The following is a 17,562-nucleotide window of genomic DNA, read 5'->3' on the forward strand; positions in this document are numbered from 1 at the left end:
AACGCATTCTCTGGAGTGATGAATCACGCTTCACCATCTGGCAGACAAATCTGGTTTTGGCAGATCCCAGGAAAACACTACCTGCCCCCATGCGTAGTGCCAACTGTAAAGTATGGTGGAGGAGGAATAATGTTCTGGGCTGTTTTTCATGGTTTGGGCTAGGCCCCTTAGTTCCAGTGAAGATAAATCTTAATGCTACAGCATACAGTGACATTCTAGATGATTCTGTGCTTCCAACTTTGTGCATCCGTTTGGGGAATGCCCTTTCCTGTTTCAGCATGATATTGCCCCGTGCACAAAGCGAGGTCCATACTGAAATGGTTTGTCGAGATCGGTGTGGAAGAACTTGACTGATCTGCACAGATTCCTGACCTCAACCCCATTGAACACCTTTGGAATGAATTGGAAGGCCGACTGCGAGCCAGACATAATCGCCCAACATCAGTGCCCAACCTCACTAAAGCTCTTGTGGCTGAATGGAAGCAAGTCAGCAATGTTCCAACATCTATTGGAAAGGCTTCCCAGAAGAGTGGAGGCTGTTATAGCAGCAAAGGGGGGGACAGGCTCCACATTAATGCCCATGATTTTAGAGAGACGCTCGACAAGCAGGTATCCACATACTTCAGGTCACGCTGTGTGATATTTGACTAATTTTGCAGTTGTAAGGAAAAACCAGTAAATGTGGACAGAGGCCAGCACCGCGCACAGGAGACAAAATCCCCATTTAATGGCTCATGGATAAGAACGGCTCACACGGCTCACGCACATTACACAGACATTCATACAGTGCACAGATACTCTCTCATAGACATGTTGGTTACTGTGTTTGTCCAATGATCCCGTGACACACTGCGAGTTGATTAGCTAATAATCATCCAACCCAATGCCGACTCAGCTCATTCCCTTACGGCCCTGGTTGAAAAACAACTCTTTGAACAAGGTGAGTGTGTTTGTGTCAGCATTTTAATGTCTGCCGTATACTAGTGCGTAGCTCCCATGTGTCCCGTGCTCCCATGCTCCTATAATAATGTAAACGAAGACCCTGGATTGACCTGACAAATCCAAACTTTTCAAAAGCACACAAATTAAAGTTCCGTCACAAACACGTCCTGTCCCACACCCACCCTGAAACAAACAGTAGGCACATAGAGCACATGCAGGGGGGTCAGAGTATCATTTGACATGGTGTATGTCATGGGAAATAGCACCGCATTAAACACAATAGGGATGCTACAGTGATCATAATGAAGGTTCCATTTACGGTTTGCCTTTTCAACTAAAGTATGCCTGGTTCTCCAAGGAGTTACCGGTGCACATAGGTAGGGTATGGTATGTTATCCCTTGCACATGCAGGTCCACAAAGCAGGCCTGCAGGCTCAGTGTGTTGTCTGAACGGGAGGGACAGGCACAGCTGTTCAGAGGTAAAACATTCCACAGACCCATGTTTCTCCTCAAAACACACATGCTCAGAGCAGGAACCCGGGACCTCATTTATAACCGTTGCGTAAATTTCACACTTGAACTCGGCGCATGCCATACATACACATGTTTCCCGTTATCAATCAGACCTGGAACTCATTTGGAACTATCGTAATTAGGCCACGGCAGTTTCTAAAAGAAAGAGCGATGGCAAATTTTGTCTAATGTTTTTCGGAGGTGTTGGCGGAATGTTTTCATCTTCTGCTGTATTTGGCAAATGACTGTGACAGTTTCTAAAATAAAAAATAAGGCTAATTGTTTTGGAGCCGTCGGCGCACAATGTTTGAATTCAATTTTGCATTGACTTTTTCCCAACCTAAACATGCTGGACTATCCCTCGAAATCTGAATTACAGTACTAGGGTTGGCCTCTCCAAGTCCTTTTCTAAATAGGTTTAGGATCTATTTGACTGGTTAAGAGTTTTTTTTGTCACCCTTGGTAAACATAACCCATAGAAATACATATCACGTGGCATTCCACAAGGTTCTATTTAGGGTCCAGTACTGTTCAATTTATTTATGCTACCCCTTGGCAGCATTATAAGAAAACACAGCATTGATTTTCACTGCTACGCAGACGATACACATCTTTTCATTTCTGTGTCACCAGAAGATTTTAGCTACACGGATACATTATTAGACTGTATTAGTGATTTAAATACTTGGGTGGCTCACAACTTCCTCCAGCTAAACAGCTTTGTAGTGAATTTCCATGAATACAATTTTTTTTAACAGCCAATTGTTGCAGGATATCCAAGGATTGTTAATGTTGGAACCAAAGCAAAGAGAGAGAATCTGGATGCACATGTGAATTCACTGGCAATAAAGATAAAATACCAAGTATAAAACCTGGGAATTATTTTAGATTCTGAACTCAATTTTGGATCATACATTAGGAATGTGACCAAAATAGCTTTTTGCTGCCTGAGGAACATTGCCAAGGTGTGGCCGTTTCTCTCTCAGGCTAGTACAGAGAGACTCATCCATGCTTCTATTACAAGCAGACTTGACTTCTGTAATGCTCTCCTGTCTGGTCTACCCAAGAATGCCATTGGTCAACTGCAAAACATACAAAATACTTCAGCATGGGTACTGACCAAGACTAGACAGAGACCACACATTATATCGGTTTTAAGTTCTCTACACTGTGAGTTTTAGAATGAATTTCAAATTAATTTTAAGATTATTCTTTTGTTTTTTTAAAATCAATCCACGATTGTGCACCCCAATACATGTCAGACATGCTTTTAAGTTATGTACCCAAAGCCTAGGACCAAGAGGCATGGAGAGGCAGCCTTTAGTTATTATGTCCCCAGCCTCTGGAATATCCTGCCAGAGAAGACATTTTTGAAAGATATCTTAAAACACACCTTTTTAGCTTTGATATTCCTCAGAGTGCTTTTTAGTCATTCAGTTTTTATGGTTATTCTTTTGTTGTTTATCCTCTTATGTTTGTTCTGTAGTAAATATTTCTGTTTTTATTAGATTTTTTCCGGGTAAAACACATTGTGTTGCATTCCATGTCTGAAATGTGCTGTATAAATAGATCTTGGTTTGTTTTATACTTAGGCTACAGTGGCAGCATAGAACTACGTCAATGTAACATGTCAACTGTCTGTCCACCGGTTAAATTCAACTGTGTATTATAAACCGCACTGCCTATGGGATTACATAGAGCAAAACTTGAATACATAACCTATCTATTTACTAGGCTCGTAGGCTGAATTAAACGAGACACGCGCATGGTAATTTGTGGTATTGCTACTTCTGGAATATGAACCCATAACAGCCAGAAAAGGTGAGGAAATATTCTGCAATGGTTATGAAAACAAAATAAATAGGGAAATAGATTCCGATGTATAATTATTTTAGATTGCAAAAATAAAACACGTCGATTTTTGCTTTTCTCACTAAAGATAAATGTTTTTCTTATTATTTATCTTTTTTTATAGGCTTATCATCATATCATATCATAGATACTTACTTGCCCGTTTGCAATACGATACTTCAACAACTACAAAAATGTGCTTACATAAGGTCTAAAGTTTGCGTGGAGGACATTCTCACGCCAAATGTTTTTGGGGGTATATTGCTGCTTATGCAGCGTTTATAAATGACACCCCTGGTGATTATAAAGCTGATGAATAATAAGAACCAAATGAATAATGCATGTGTCACACTGCAGATAATCATGACATGTTGAGGTTAAGGGACGCAGAAGGAGACTACTCATAACGACTGCACAGAGAACATGGGAATACGATAATACACAGGATGAGACCAAATGTATTCGTACTGAGCGCAAGATACAATGAACACATGAACACACCGTGTAAACACACTCTGTCAACAGAAACCCATACTATACAAATGGTTTGGTTTGAAGTGTGTACACATATGAAGTGTATGCACACAACACAGGCAAAGTACTTGACACTTGTAATGGATAGGATGAGACCTACATTTGGTCCATGAAGGATGTAGGTTAGCCTATGCAACATAATATGTGTTAAATATGTGTACATAAGATTTCATTCCAAAAACTCTATACAGCCATTTTCAGACATGTTGTTAAATTAGCTTTTGTTGTTTAAAGAAATTATGAAAGAGATTGGTGTGTTTGTTTAAAATCTCTCACTTGATGGTTTCATTTCAGAGAGACCAATAATCATGTTTGAAGCAGAATGCTACATACTGTATTCGCCAAACTCTGAGAAATACGTAGTACAGCTAGGTTTTACATAGTCAAATGTAAGAAATAACTACATTCTTTATAAATAAGTAGTACAGCTAGGTTTTACATAGTCAAATGTAAGAAATAACTACATTCTTTATAAATAAGTAGTACAGCTAGGTTTTACATAGTCAAATGTAAGAAATAACTACATTGTTTATAAATAAATAGTACAGCTAGGTTTTACATAGTCAAATCTAACAAATAACTAAATTCTTTATAAATAAGTGTATAAATTATACATTTGTGACATCAATGTTTAAAAAAATGATTCACCAAAATAATTCAATACAGTAATATGAGCTCTGTATGTAAAACCTTTACATTTCACATTTGAGTCATTTAGCAGATTCTCTTTTCCAGAGCGACTTATATTAAATGCATTTATCTTAAGATATCTAGGTGAGACAACCACATATCTCAGTCAAATATACAAGATGCGAACATTCCATTACAGCTAAACAATGGATGTGTTTTGCAAAAAAAAAAAAAAAACGCATTTTCATAATGAATTAAACAGCAATATAAGCAACATAACTAATGAAACACCCATAAGCAATCATTTTCTGATGAAAAATGTGAAAAACTGGCTGATATAACATTTTGGAATTAAAGTCTTCATAAGTAGTCAGTTCATCCTTATCTACCCAGGTGGTCGAGATCAAAGGAACTCAAGCCTACTACATGTACTTTTAAAAGCACCCGTAAACAAAGAACTTAGATACGAGCAAAGAGGCTTCCCAGATATAGAAATATATCAAATACAAATATAAAACAGCTACACCCTGTCCATCAAAGTTCTGTCTATCCTCTCTATCTCTATGATCTGAGTGTCTATTAGAAATCTCCACAGATCTGGTGCTGAGTCTCTCTCTCTCTCTCTCTCTCTCTCTCTCTCTCTCTCTCTCTCTCTCTCTCTCTCTCTCTCTCTGAGCCAGACCTCTAAATCTGACTGCCCAGTCTTGGACAACAGAGCTCAGGGCAGAGGAGCAGGCAGCCATGGAGCTCTTTGGAGCGGCTCTAACGGCTCACAGTCTGTCTGGATCAGCACATAGTTACTCTCACTCAGACGTTCAGGTCACTGATCACAGATAGAATGGACAAGATACTTTACAGACACTTACAGACACAGGCAAAACAGAGGGAGAGAACGTGTCTGACATCCACTCACACAGACACAAACTCGCAATGCAAGCCGGATTCAAATGCAGCTCTTAAAAGTACACAGACAGACGTATGAGACAATAGACAAACTGTCAAGTAGACTACTCCTACTTACTGTAGCAAGTCAAACTTTAGCAAGTAACAGTGATACAACATCCAGTACAGTCGGTACAGTTCCGACTACAGGGACAAGAGCTTGCAGGACTCACAGAGCGATGTTCACTTCAGGCAACGCAGCTTCACCTGGACAGGTAATACTCAGGAAATAGGGTGTAACTCTAGACCTGTCAGAGAGCTACAGAGGGAGAGGGGGAAGGAGGGAGAAAGAGAGTAGGTAGGTGAACTGACAAAGGACTTTGCCCCGGTCACAGCGTCTGTTGATTGGCTGGTGGAGTTTAGCCGGAAATGTTAGCTGGCTGCCCGTCCTGTGAGAATTCTGGGAAAGAGAACAGGACAGAACAGAGTCAGAGAGTTTTGGGTGTGCTGTGACGACCCAGAGCCTGCTGCTCACGTCAGGAAGCTGGTCCAGGTGACCAGGAAGTGGCAGAGACGGGCAGGGCCAGAACAGAGGTAAACAGAGAAGTGGCCAAACCTGCTCTGGGAGGAAGGATGTGAGAGACTAGGGGAAAGAGGAGGGTAGGGGAGCAAGGGGGGAAATAAAACTTAACGCACAACCAAGATGAGAAATCTTTTGTTTATTGTCAGATAATGAGGGATATTACAGATAGTTTCCAGTGCTGGGCAGGCTCGGACAGGGCTCCATACCACCTACACACAACATGAAATAACACACACAACACACATAGACTAACCATAACAAAATCCTGTTCTCGGAGTCACATGGCCACTACTGTGCTACAGAGGCACTGTTCTAGCATGTTCCTGAACAAGGCAAATCATCACCTCGTAATCTGAAGCAAATAACACAATGGCAGCTATGCTAACCAGAGACAGACTGCATACGGCTAAGGCTTAGACAACAGTACTTCAGTGTGTGTTGAGGTGTGTGTGCAACGCAGATGAATACAGATATTACACCAGGGGGTTGGACAGCTTCCGGTGTTTTTGTTGTGGTTTTCCTGCTTTCTGACAATAGTTCCTTCTTAAAACCCACAAAATGACCCGTCTATGTGTGTCAGAGTGTAAAAAACAACTGCTACCCTAAGTTTCTGTTGTGGTTTTCGTGCATAGCCTACATCACAGTTTTCTCTGTAAACCCAGAACATGAGCCACCTACAGGTGTTACAGTGAGACTGACAGAGACTTGAGACTTAATGATGTATTTAATCGTGAGTCAGAGTATGACACATCTGATAATTGACTGAGATTGCTGAAGGCTCTTTAGTTGCTAGCCCTGGGATCATTAAAACCCCACTCACTTCTATTGTATGTTCCAGCCAGTCAGTATATTCTTTAATTACAGCATTTGGAATAGGCCTGGCATTGGACAGGCAAAAGTTTATCCTTCAGTCACACAATTTGCAGTCAGTATTTTTTGGCAGCTTCCCCTTTCCGGAGTCCCTTAAGTTAATGGAAGTGGGTGTGTGATTAAATAAAAAATAAGCATGTTTGTGCTTTAAAAACGACCTGTGTGTGTGTGTGTGCATGTGTGTGTGTGTGTGTGTGTGTGTGTATGTGTGTGTGTGTGTGTGTGTGTGCGTGTGCGTGTGTGTGCGTGTAGCAGAGGTGGGACCAAGTCATTGTTGTACAAGTCACAAGTAAGTCTCAAATCTTAGCACTCAAGTCGCAAGTCAAGTCCCAAATCAAGACAGGCAAGTCCGAGTCAAGTCTCAAGTCAAGACTGTCAAGTTTCAAGTCAAGTCTCAAGTCCTAAACTTTGAGTTTCGAGTCCTAAACAAGTCATAATGTGCTCAAGTCAAATGTAACACCATTTCACATTTTTTAACAACAGTAGTAGTTAGTATATTACATTTACGCAAATCATGAATGCTTTAAAAAAATATATATATTTATTACTTTCCAAATAAACTTTATATCTCCATGGAAATACATGGGTAGCCATGAGAAAGACTATTGAGGATTGCAAACCTTAACACACACACACACACACACACACACACACACACACACACACACACACACACACACACACACACACACACACACACACACACACACACACACACACACACACACACACACACACACACACACACACACACACACACACACACACACACACACACACACACACACACACACACACACACACACACACACACACACACACACTCTGTGTGGTTACAGTAGGCTAACGTATGTCAATGGTTTTAGGAACAGCAGTAACATCAGGCAGGATTTAGGCTACCAATAGCCTAGCCAGTTGTAGCCACGAATGTCGAACAAAGTTGGAAATTGTTGCGCCTCCGTCTGTCATTTTCTTCCCACATGCTTCCCACATGCAAGTTGCAATCTGTTTTTTGTTGATACAGCGTCGTCTTTATATCCAGAAATAATAATGTTGGGCATCATCTTTCCAAGGGCTCCATCTGAATTCACCCTTCGACGTTCCTCTGCACTGCCACACACAACTTTTTCTCAGGTGGCACAATTTGATTGACTGCTGTCCGATTCAAACTGTAATCCGTTAAATGAAGAGTTGATGTGCTGCACACTTTTTTAAATAGCATCATTTGTAATATTTGGGCTTGAGGAGGGTATCAAGTCAGGTTGAGTCATAAGTCTCAAGTCCAAGTCATGCCACGAGTCATTGGTGTTAGAGTAAAAGTCGAGTTGCAAGTCGTCATATTTGTGACTCTAGTCTGACTCGAGTCCAAGTCATGTGACTCGAGTCCACACCTCTGGCATATACTGTAGGGTTATCATGCCACAAAGCACCAGTAAGTAATATGGTGCCAAATAAGTAGGACAGAAATGGTACAGAAACCGAATTTAATTTACTGCAGCCTCTAAATCCATCAAAAATCCTCCCCCATCAAAACAGACCAAAACAAAGGAAATCTTCAGAGATGACCGTATTCAAGAACGCACGCACGCACACACACACACACACACACACACACACACACACACACACACACACACACACACACACACACACACACACACACACACACACACACACACACACACACACACACACACACACACACACACACACACACACACACACACACACACACACACACACACACACACACACACACACACACACACACACACACACACACACACACACACACACACACACGCAGGCAACATCAAAATAGACACTGTGGCACGCAACCATTGTGACCCTTTGTGCAACCTCACAGTAATCTTGTCACCTGGCAAAATCGCAGCAGAAACTCCACAAGTGCATCTGTTTAAAGCATCAAATAACTTCTAAGTGTTTATGCAGATTTCCAGGTCCTTTGCATAACAGATCCAGCCATTGAGTGGAGTTTAATGACCAAAACCAATTCACGGGAATTTGAGAATGGCATCTATACATCACATTTGATTGTATAAGTGTCTCTGTGTTTAAATGAGCTGCCATCTGTGCATGTGTTTCAATATGATAATTTCTCTGCTATATCTGCCTGCATCCTTCTGCTGGCTTTACTCTGAAGCAAAGCATTTTTGCGGGGCCTGGTCAGGAGCACCTGGATGGGAGATTGTATGCTGCGGTGGAAAATGTGGTGTAGGGCCAATAGAGCAGACTCCTTCCTCTTGTAGTAAACAGGAGTCAATTGCTCCCCTGGGAGGAGTTAAAACAAAGACCTGACTTTCAGAGATCATCAAAACCTTTTAATGCAGTGGGCTAAATCAGGGTCACACAGAGTGTTTCTTTGGAGTCTTAAACAAATCTTCTTTGAAACAAAAGTATACACCTCACACACATGGTTATGTGTTTCAGAGAAAGAAGGCACAGGTACAATGTCAGATAAAGAGTTGCAATGTATTCCATCTTGAGTTTGCATCCCAATATTACACTTTATATGCTTCACAGAAGACTGAAATATAACCACACCATTTGCCATAGAAACACTGGATCTTCTGCATGAAATACAAAGTTTATTAGTTGTAAAAAACGTGAATAACATTCCACCCATGAGGCCACTAGAGGGCGATTTGGTCATTTTACTGCAGGAAAGGGTTTAAATAACTCACAGCACTTGTTGCAAGACTATGTGACTACCTAAAGTAATCATCCGTAGCTTCCTATTGGCACAATTAGCCCCTAACCACTAACCACTAACCCCTAACCTCCCCACAGCATCTCTTCACCAGGTAATTGTTGTAAATAGTTTTCCCAATCTGTGTACCTAGTAGGATAAAAGAAAACACGGACAAAAATGTGCCTTTTGGGAGTTTAGATTTGATCTCTTCATCAATGCTGTCCTCTCTTGGATTGTGTTGTTTCGCAGTCAACCACCTGTCTGTTTTTAGTTAGCAACCACTCTGCGAAGAGACAGAGTCATTACATCATTTATTTTGGTACTGTCCATATGTACTGTAGCTTGTTTTTGGTCACAGGCCCAGGAATGGCTGAAGAGTTGCAACATTTATCTGGAGCTAACTCTGCAGACAGCACCGCTGGGTGATTTGAAAAGTCATAGTCAATCGATCAATAATATAATAATACTTTTAGCAAAAAAACGTATCTTTAATTTACAATCTGTGGAAACCATGAGAATAGAAAGGTTCAAAACGTTTGTAAAACATCAGAACACAGTTGAAAAATACATGGCAAATAAAATAGATAGCTAGGAGGGGTTGGATGGGGCTGAAGGGTGGGACTAATAACAACATAGCTCATGTAAAATATACAGTGTCTGTAAAATGTATGTAGGATCAGAACGTTTGGCAAATAGAAATAGATGGGAGAGGTTGTGGGTAGAGGAAGGACAGGACTAAAAACAAACAAAATAAAACTATTGTAAAACAGACTGTGTCAGTAGAATGCATATAGTAGGTATAAGCTGGAGGTAGAAGCCTAAGTGTTGCTGTTTGTTCGTTTGCTCCAATTAGGGGATGGGTGGTAGGGTTAGTGGAAAATAATAAGAGTTTATTCGGAAGACAACAGCTCTATAAACATTATTCTGTGGTGCCCCGACTCCCCTAGTCAATTACATTTGCATGATTAGTTTAATCAGGTAATATTAATTACAGAGAATTGATTTTATAAAATAGCATGTCATAATTTAATCCATAGTAAAATGTATATATACAGTACAGGTCAAAAGTGTGGACACACCTACTCATTCAAGGGGTCTTTATTTCTTTAAAAAAAAAACTATTTTCTACATTATAGAGTAATAGTGAAGACATCAAAACTATGAAATAACACATATGGAATCATGTAGTCAACAAAAAATCTAAATGTATTTTACATTTGAGATTCTTCAAATAGCCACCCTTTGTCTTGATGACAGGTTTGCACACTCTTGGTATTCTCTCAACCAGCTTCACATGGCGTCTCCACACCACACACATGGAGATCATCCGTTCACCTACTCTGCATCTCACAAATACATGGCGGTTGGAACCAAAAATCTCAAATTTGGACTCATCAGACCAAAGGACAGATTCCCACTGGTCTAATGTCCAGTGCTCGTGTTTCTTGGCTCAAGCAAGTCTCTTCTTATTATTGGTGCCCTTTAGTAGAGGTTTCTTTAAAGCAATACAGTTGATGTTGAGATGTGTCTGTTATTTGAACTCTGTGAATCATTTATTTGGGCTGCAATTTCTGAGGCTGGTAACTCTAATGAGCTTATCCTCTGCAGCAGAGGTAACTCTGGGTCTTCCTTTCCTGTGGTGGTCCTCATGAGAGCCAGTTTCATCATAGCGCTTGATGGTTTTTGAAACTGCATTTGAAGAAACTTTCAATGTTCCAGATTGACTGACCTTCATGTGTTAAAGTAATGATGGACTGTCGTTTCTCTTTGCTTATTTGAGCTGTTCTTGCCATTATATGGACTTGGTCTTTTACCAAAGAGGGTTTTCTTCTGCATACCAACCCTACCTTGTCACAACACAACTGATTGGCTCAAACTCATTAAGAAGGAAAGATATTCCACAAATAAACTGTTAATTGAAATGCATTCCAGGTGACTACCTCATGAAGCTGTTTCAGAGAACACCAAGAGTTGTGCAAAGCTGTCATCAAGGCAAAGGGTGACTACTTTGAAGAATCTCTGATATAAAATATATTTGGATTTGTTTAACACTTTTTGGTTACTGCATAATTCCATATGTGTTATTTTATAGTTCCGATGTCTTCACTATTACTCTACAAAGTAGAAAAAAGTAAAACACAAAGAAAAACCCTTGAATGAGTAGATGTTTCCAAACCTTTGACTGGTACTGTGTAAATGTATTTACAACAAAAATATGTGGGGGATATGAAATGATGCAGACGATTACATTGATGGAAGCTACAATCTATCTGCAATATTAAATCTGGGGGGGGGGGAGTCGATTGCCTCTCTTCATCAATGCTGTCTGTGCTTGGACTGTGCTTGGACTGTGCTTGGACTGTGCTTGGACTGTGCTTCGTTGCCTTCTACCACTTCTCTGTTTTTACTTGGCAACCACTCAACTCTCACTTTAAACAAAGTACTACTTATAAAGGCTTCATACAGCATACATAAAGGCTTCACAAATCATTCATCAGTGTGTGTCACACTCTAGTAATGGTGTATGAAGGGTGACATCACAATTACCACTGTAGGATGAATGGCCAAATATAACATATCGCATGTTTATACACCAATTATAGAGTTTAGCAAATGCTTCTAGATGATATGTGAGCATTAGTGTACTGTTTATGAAGCCTTCGTGTACACTATATAACCCTTTATGAGCCGTGCTTCGTTTAAATTGGGACCCAACTCTTTTGCATCCTCTCTTTCCATCTATCTTTTTCTCTCTCACGCCCCCACAACATTCCCCCCCTTCTCTCTCTCTCTCTCTTCTCTCTCTCTCTCTCCCTCTCATCAGTCTGTGATTAGGAGTCTACATCAGGGTATTTGTCACAACGCATCTCTGGGGTTTTGAGTCCATCTACCAACCAATAGGGATGACGAGGGTCTTTGTGAGTGAGGGTTGATGAACTGACAGCTCTGTTTTGCCAGGTACTATTTACCGCTGTCATCTATCACTCTGTCCATCCGTCCTCTCCTTTCCTATACAGGGCCAGGGAGGCTCATTGATAACGTGTTTGCAGGCTTGATAACATGCAACAGCTATTAAGGTATTAGGTCCCTACTAGGGTTGGTTGTACATTTGCAGCCCCTAAGAATGTGCAATATATGAAATATTCTGCTCAGTATTTGTCATAACAGGTGTAGCTGTGTCGTCCATCTGTTGGTGTGAAATTAGACTTCACAGTGATACAGTTACTACTGTCTGACAGGGTCCCCCCTCTCACTGACCGACTGTCACCCCTATCAACACACCTGCTGGGATTCAGATAGGAAGCACCCCTATGCTCTCTCCCTGTCGTTCTCTCGCTCTAACAAACACTCTCTCTCTCCAACCCTCTCCATTCCGCCTGTCTATGGCTTAGGAGCAATTAGACTGTAAGAAGAACAGAGCATCACTATCTATGTCCATGCCGACTGCCCGGGGACGGTTCAGAATGGGCATGGAAATGTGTCTTATTCAGGGGAGTATTGGGTTATGCGATAGGGAACTATACCACTGTGAGACTAACTGGGCTGTTTCACACTGTCTGTAACTCTGGGAGTAGTGCAGCTAAACTCCCGACAGATCTATTAAAGGGAGTGAAAATGTTCCTCTGCTTCATTTTTTGTTGCCCTGTAGGATAGTACATAAACACTAGGATCTAGGAGAAACCAATATCCCTCTCTATTGGACTCTTTCTCTTTCACTGTCTTCTCTGTCAGTATCTCTACGACACTCTCTTTCTCCCTTTCTTTCAGTTAAACTTTGTCCGCTCTCCCTCGTCCGTGTCTCACTTTCCCCTGCCTTTCTCATGCTCTCCTGTCATCTATATTTAATTACATTTAGATTGCATGACAGGAATGATTATAACATTATTATACAACTAGACATGAAAGGTAAACACTAAATCAAACAAATGCAGAAAATCTCTCTTCTAATCCCCCTCTCTCTCACCTAAGCTCTCTCTCTCTCTCTATCCTTGTTGCCCCTCTCTCTCACCTAAGCTCTCTCTCTCTATCCTTGTTGCCACTCTCTCTACTGGCTAGGAAAGGTCAAGCGGCTCTCTCTCTCTCTATCCTTGTTGCCCCTCTCTCTAGTGGCTAGGAAAGGTCAAGCAGCTCTCTCTCTCTCTCTATCCTTGTTGCCCCTCTCTATAGTGGCTAGGAAAGGTCAAGCGGCTCTCTCTCTCTATCCTTGTTGCCCCTCTCTCTAGTGGCTAGGAAAGGTCAAGCGGCTCTCTCTTCCCTCCATACGTCATCCATTGTTCATGGTAACAATGCAAATCCTCCCCTTAGCATGAATATTGAAGAGGAAGACTGTGGGAGGAAGGTCACCAAGAAGAACGAGGTCCCTCTCTATCCCCGTGAAGACGCCATGCACCTCAGTCTAGCAGAACTAATGTGATCATTTAAAAGAGAGAGAGAGAGAGAGAGGGTGGGGTGGGCGTGAGGGTGAGGAAGGATTCTCAATTAGAGAAGCATGAAGACCCCTTGTATGACCTGATGTATGACACCACAACCATTAGCATGTGCTTTGAAGTGTATGAGTTTGGTTTATTGGTGTATGTCAAATGTAGGTTAATGATTAGTGTGCATGCAGTTATGGTACATAGTCAAAGCTTCTGTACATAGTCAAGATTTCCTTAATTTTGGGTCAGTCTGTCACGCCCTGACCTTAGAGAGCCTTTTTATGTCTCTTTTTGGTTTTGTCAGGGTCTGATTTGGGTGGGCATTCTATGTCCTTTAATTCTATGATTTGTGTTTCTATGTGTTGGCCGGGTATGGTTCTCAATCAGGGACAGCTGTCTATCGTTGTCTCTGATTAGGAATCATATTTAGGTAGCCCTTTTCCCTCCTTTCAGTGTGGGTAGTTGACTTGTGTTCATGGCACTTAGCCCTCATAAGCTTCGCGGTTGTTAATATTGTTTTTTGTTTTGTTGGCGTCATTCTGAAATAAAATAAAACGTACGCTCACAACGCTGCACTTTGGTCCACTTCTTTCGACGGCCGTGACACAGTCACAGTGTTCAGGTATTCTGCCACTGTGTACTCACTGTTTAGGGCCAAATAGCATTATAAACTCAGCTAAAAAAAAAACGTCCCATTTTCAGGACCCTGTCTTTCAAAGATAATTCATAAAAATCCAGATAACTTCACAGATCTTCATTGTAAAGGGTTTAAACACTGTTTCCCATGCTTGTTCAATGAACCATAATTAATGAACATGCACTTGTGGAACGGTCGTTAAGACACTAACAGCTTACAGACGGTAGGCAATTCAGGTCACAGTTAAGAAAACTTAGGTCACTAAAGAGGCCTTTCTACTGACTCTGAAAAACACAAAAAGAAAGATGCCCAGGGTCCCTGCTCATCTGTGTGAACGTGCCTTAGGCATGCTGCAAGGAGGCATGAGGACTGCAGATGTGACCAGGGCAATAAATTGCTATGTCCGTACTGTGAGACGCCTAAGACAGCGCTACAGGGAGACAGGGCGGACAGCTGATCGTCCTCGCAGTGGCAGACCACGTGTAACAACACCTGCACAGGATCAGTACATCCGAACATCACACCTGTGGGACAGGTACAGGATGGCAACAACAACTGTCTGAGTTACACCAGGAACGCACAATCCCTCCATCAGTGTTCAGACTGTCCGCAATAGGCTGAGAGAGGCTGGACTGAGGGCTTGTAGGCCTGTTGTAAGGAAGGTCCTCACCAGACATCACCAGCAACAACGTCGCCTATGGTCACAAACCCACCGTCGCTGGACCAGACAGGACGAGTCGCGGTTTTGTCTCACCAGGGGTAATGGTTGGATTCGCGTTTATCATCGACGGAATGAGCGTTACACCGAGGCCTGTACTCTGGAGCGGGAGGGTCCGTCATGGTCTGGGGCGGTGTGTCACAGCATCATCGGACTGAGCTTGTTGTCATTGCAGGCAATCTCAACGCTGTGTGTTACAGGAAAGACATCCTCCTCCCTCATGTGGTACCCTTCCTGCAGGCTCGTCCTGACATGACCCTCCAGCATGACAATGGGTCACGTAGTGTAGGCCAGAAGGCTAGACTGTAAAACCTAACCTCTATCAAATAAAAAGATGTCAGAGCCGCAGAAGTACCTTTATGCATATGGGTGTTTATTTACATAAAGTGAATCCAGAAGAAAAACCAACAGTACTGCCATATGGGGACAGCTTAAAAACAATGCTGCCCCCATCAACAGCTCAATCCAAAATGGTTCCCCCTTTGAACTGAAAGAGGGGCTCCTTTTGTAGGGGAAGCCCCTCGCATCAGAACATACCCAGCACTAATTCATTTATCAATTACCTTCATCAAAGCCTACATTTCCCACTCAGCTAAATATCATGAATTATATACATTGCAACACATTTCTCATGATACAATATACCAATATAACACATTTTACAAAATTCCCATCCCTACTGACATGGAGTCCCCCAATATGCCCATTCACATGAACAAGCCATTTGGGACAGGCACGACAAAGCCAGCCTGATTACCGTAGCTCTGGTCCTTATCCCAGCATACCCGGGAGCTACAAAGATGGAGAGAGAGGAACAGAACCAAACAAACAATGCGCTCATCCATAACATTGATAAGTACGATAAACATTGCTTAAATTAAACATGAACGCTCTTCTGTATATTCTTTATACCATAAATTGTTACTGACGGGAGGCAAGAATAAAGTGTGAAATGTATGAACTAAGATAGAGAAGTTAACTTGTGTATCGACCTACATTGGAGCAGGGAGGCGTGCTGAATGTGTGTGTTAGTGTACCAAACGCTGCCAGGGGCCAGTGACGGACTTCTCCGTCACACAATGCCATCAGCCATACTGATGAGGGCTAGGGCCATTCCCAGAAATGTCCGGTAACTTGCAGGTGCCTTGGTGGAAGAGTGGGGTAACATCTCACAGCAGGAACTGGCTAAATCTGGTGCAGTCCATGAGGAGGAGATGCACTGCAGTACTTAATGCAGACACTGACTGTTACTTTTTAGGGTCATGTGTCCCCTTTTTTCAGGGACACATGACCCTAACCCTAACCTGTTCAGTTTATGTCTCAGTTGTTGAATCTTATGTTTATACAACTATTTACACATGTTAAGTTTGCTGAAAATAAACACAATTGACAGGACGTTACATTACTTGCTTAGGGGACTAGGTTCATCTCTCTGTAGGTGATGGCTTTGTTATGGAAGGTTTGGGAATATCTTCCTTTTAGGTGGCTCTTTTCTGGAGTTTGATAATTAGCTTGAATCAGTCTAAATCTGCTCTGCATGCATTATTTGGTGTTTGGAGGATATTTTTGCAGAGTCTCAATTTGGTGTTTGGCCCATTTTGTGAATTATTGGTTGGTGAGTGGACCCCAGACCTCGCAACCATAAAGGGCAATAGGTTCTATAACTGATGAAAGTATGTTTTGCCATATCCTAATTGGTATGTAGAATTGTATGTTCCTTTTGATCGTGTAGAAGACATTTCTTGCCTTGTCTCTTAGATCGTTAACAGCTTTGTGGAAGTTACCTGTGGCGCTGATGTTTAGGCCAAGGTATATATCATTTTTTTGTATGCTCTAGAGTAATGGTGTCTAGATGGAATTTGTATTTGTGTTTTCCCCCCAAGCCGCTTTCCATCAATTTGAAAAGCAGACCCTCATGCCAAATTGAGTCAAAAGCTTTTTTAAATCAAATCAAATCAAATTGTATTTGTCACATGCCCCGAATACACCTTACAGTGAAATGCTTACTTACAATTCAACAAAGCATGAGAAGACTGCTTTTGTTTTGGAAGGTTTGTCAATTAGGGTGTGCATGGTGAATACGTGGTCTGTTGTACAGTAATTTGTTAAAAAGCCTATTTAACATTTGCTCAGTACATTGTTTCACTGAGGAATGTACGTGTCTGCTGTAAATGATAATGCAGAGGTTTTTCCTACGGTTGCTGTCGACGCATATCCCACAGGAGGTATCGTGGCCAAATTTGTCTCCACTTTTGTGGATTTGCGTGATCA

The 17,562-nt window shown here is 41.7% G+C and overlaps 1 protein-coding gene across 2 annotated transcripts in view; it reads right to left on the bottom strand.

Moving 5' to 3' along the window:
- Window positions 1-5,850, bottom strand: part of lnx1 (ligand of numb-protein X 1) — an 84,401-nt gene extending 78,551 nt beyond the window's left edge. The window contains exon 1 of one of the 2 annotated variants that reach the window (XM_046353000.1): window positions 5,586-5,850. The gene's annotated coding sequence lies outside the window, so the exon portion shown is untranslated. Of the gene's footprint in view, window positions 1-5,491 lie in introns of both variants that reach the window. The other variant, XM_046352999.1, reaches the window with a different exon arrangement.
- Window positions 5,851-17,562: the final 11,712 nt, after the last annotated feature.

The sequence above is a fragment of the Oncorhynchus gorbuscha genome, linkage group LG06 (genome assembly GCF_021184085.1).
Source record: "Oncorhynchus gorbuscha isolate QuinsamMale2020 ecotype Even-year linkage group LG06, OgorEven_v1.0, whole genome shotgun sequence".
NCBI classification, from domain to species: Eukaryota; Metazoa; Chordata; class Actinopteri; order Salmoniformes; family Salmonidae; genus Oncorhynchus; species Oncorhynchus gorbuscha.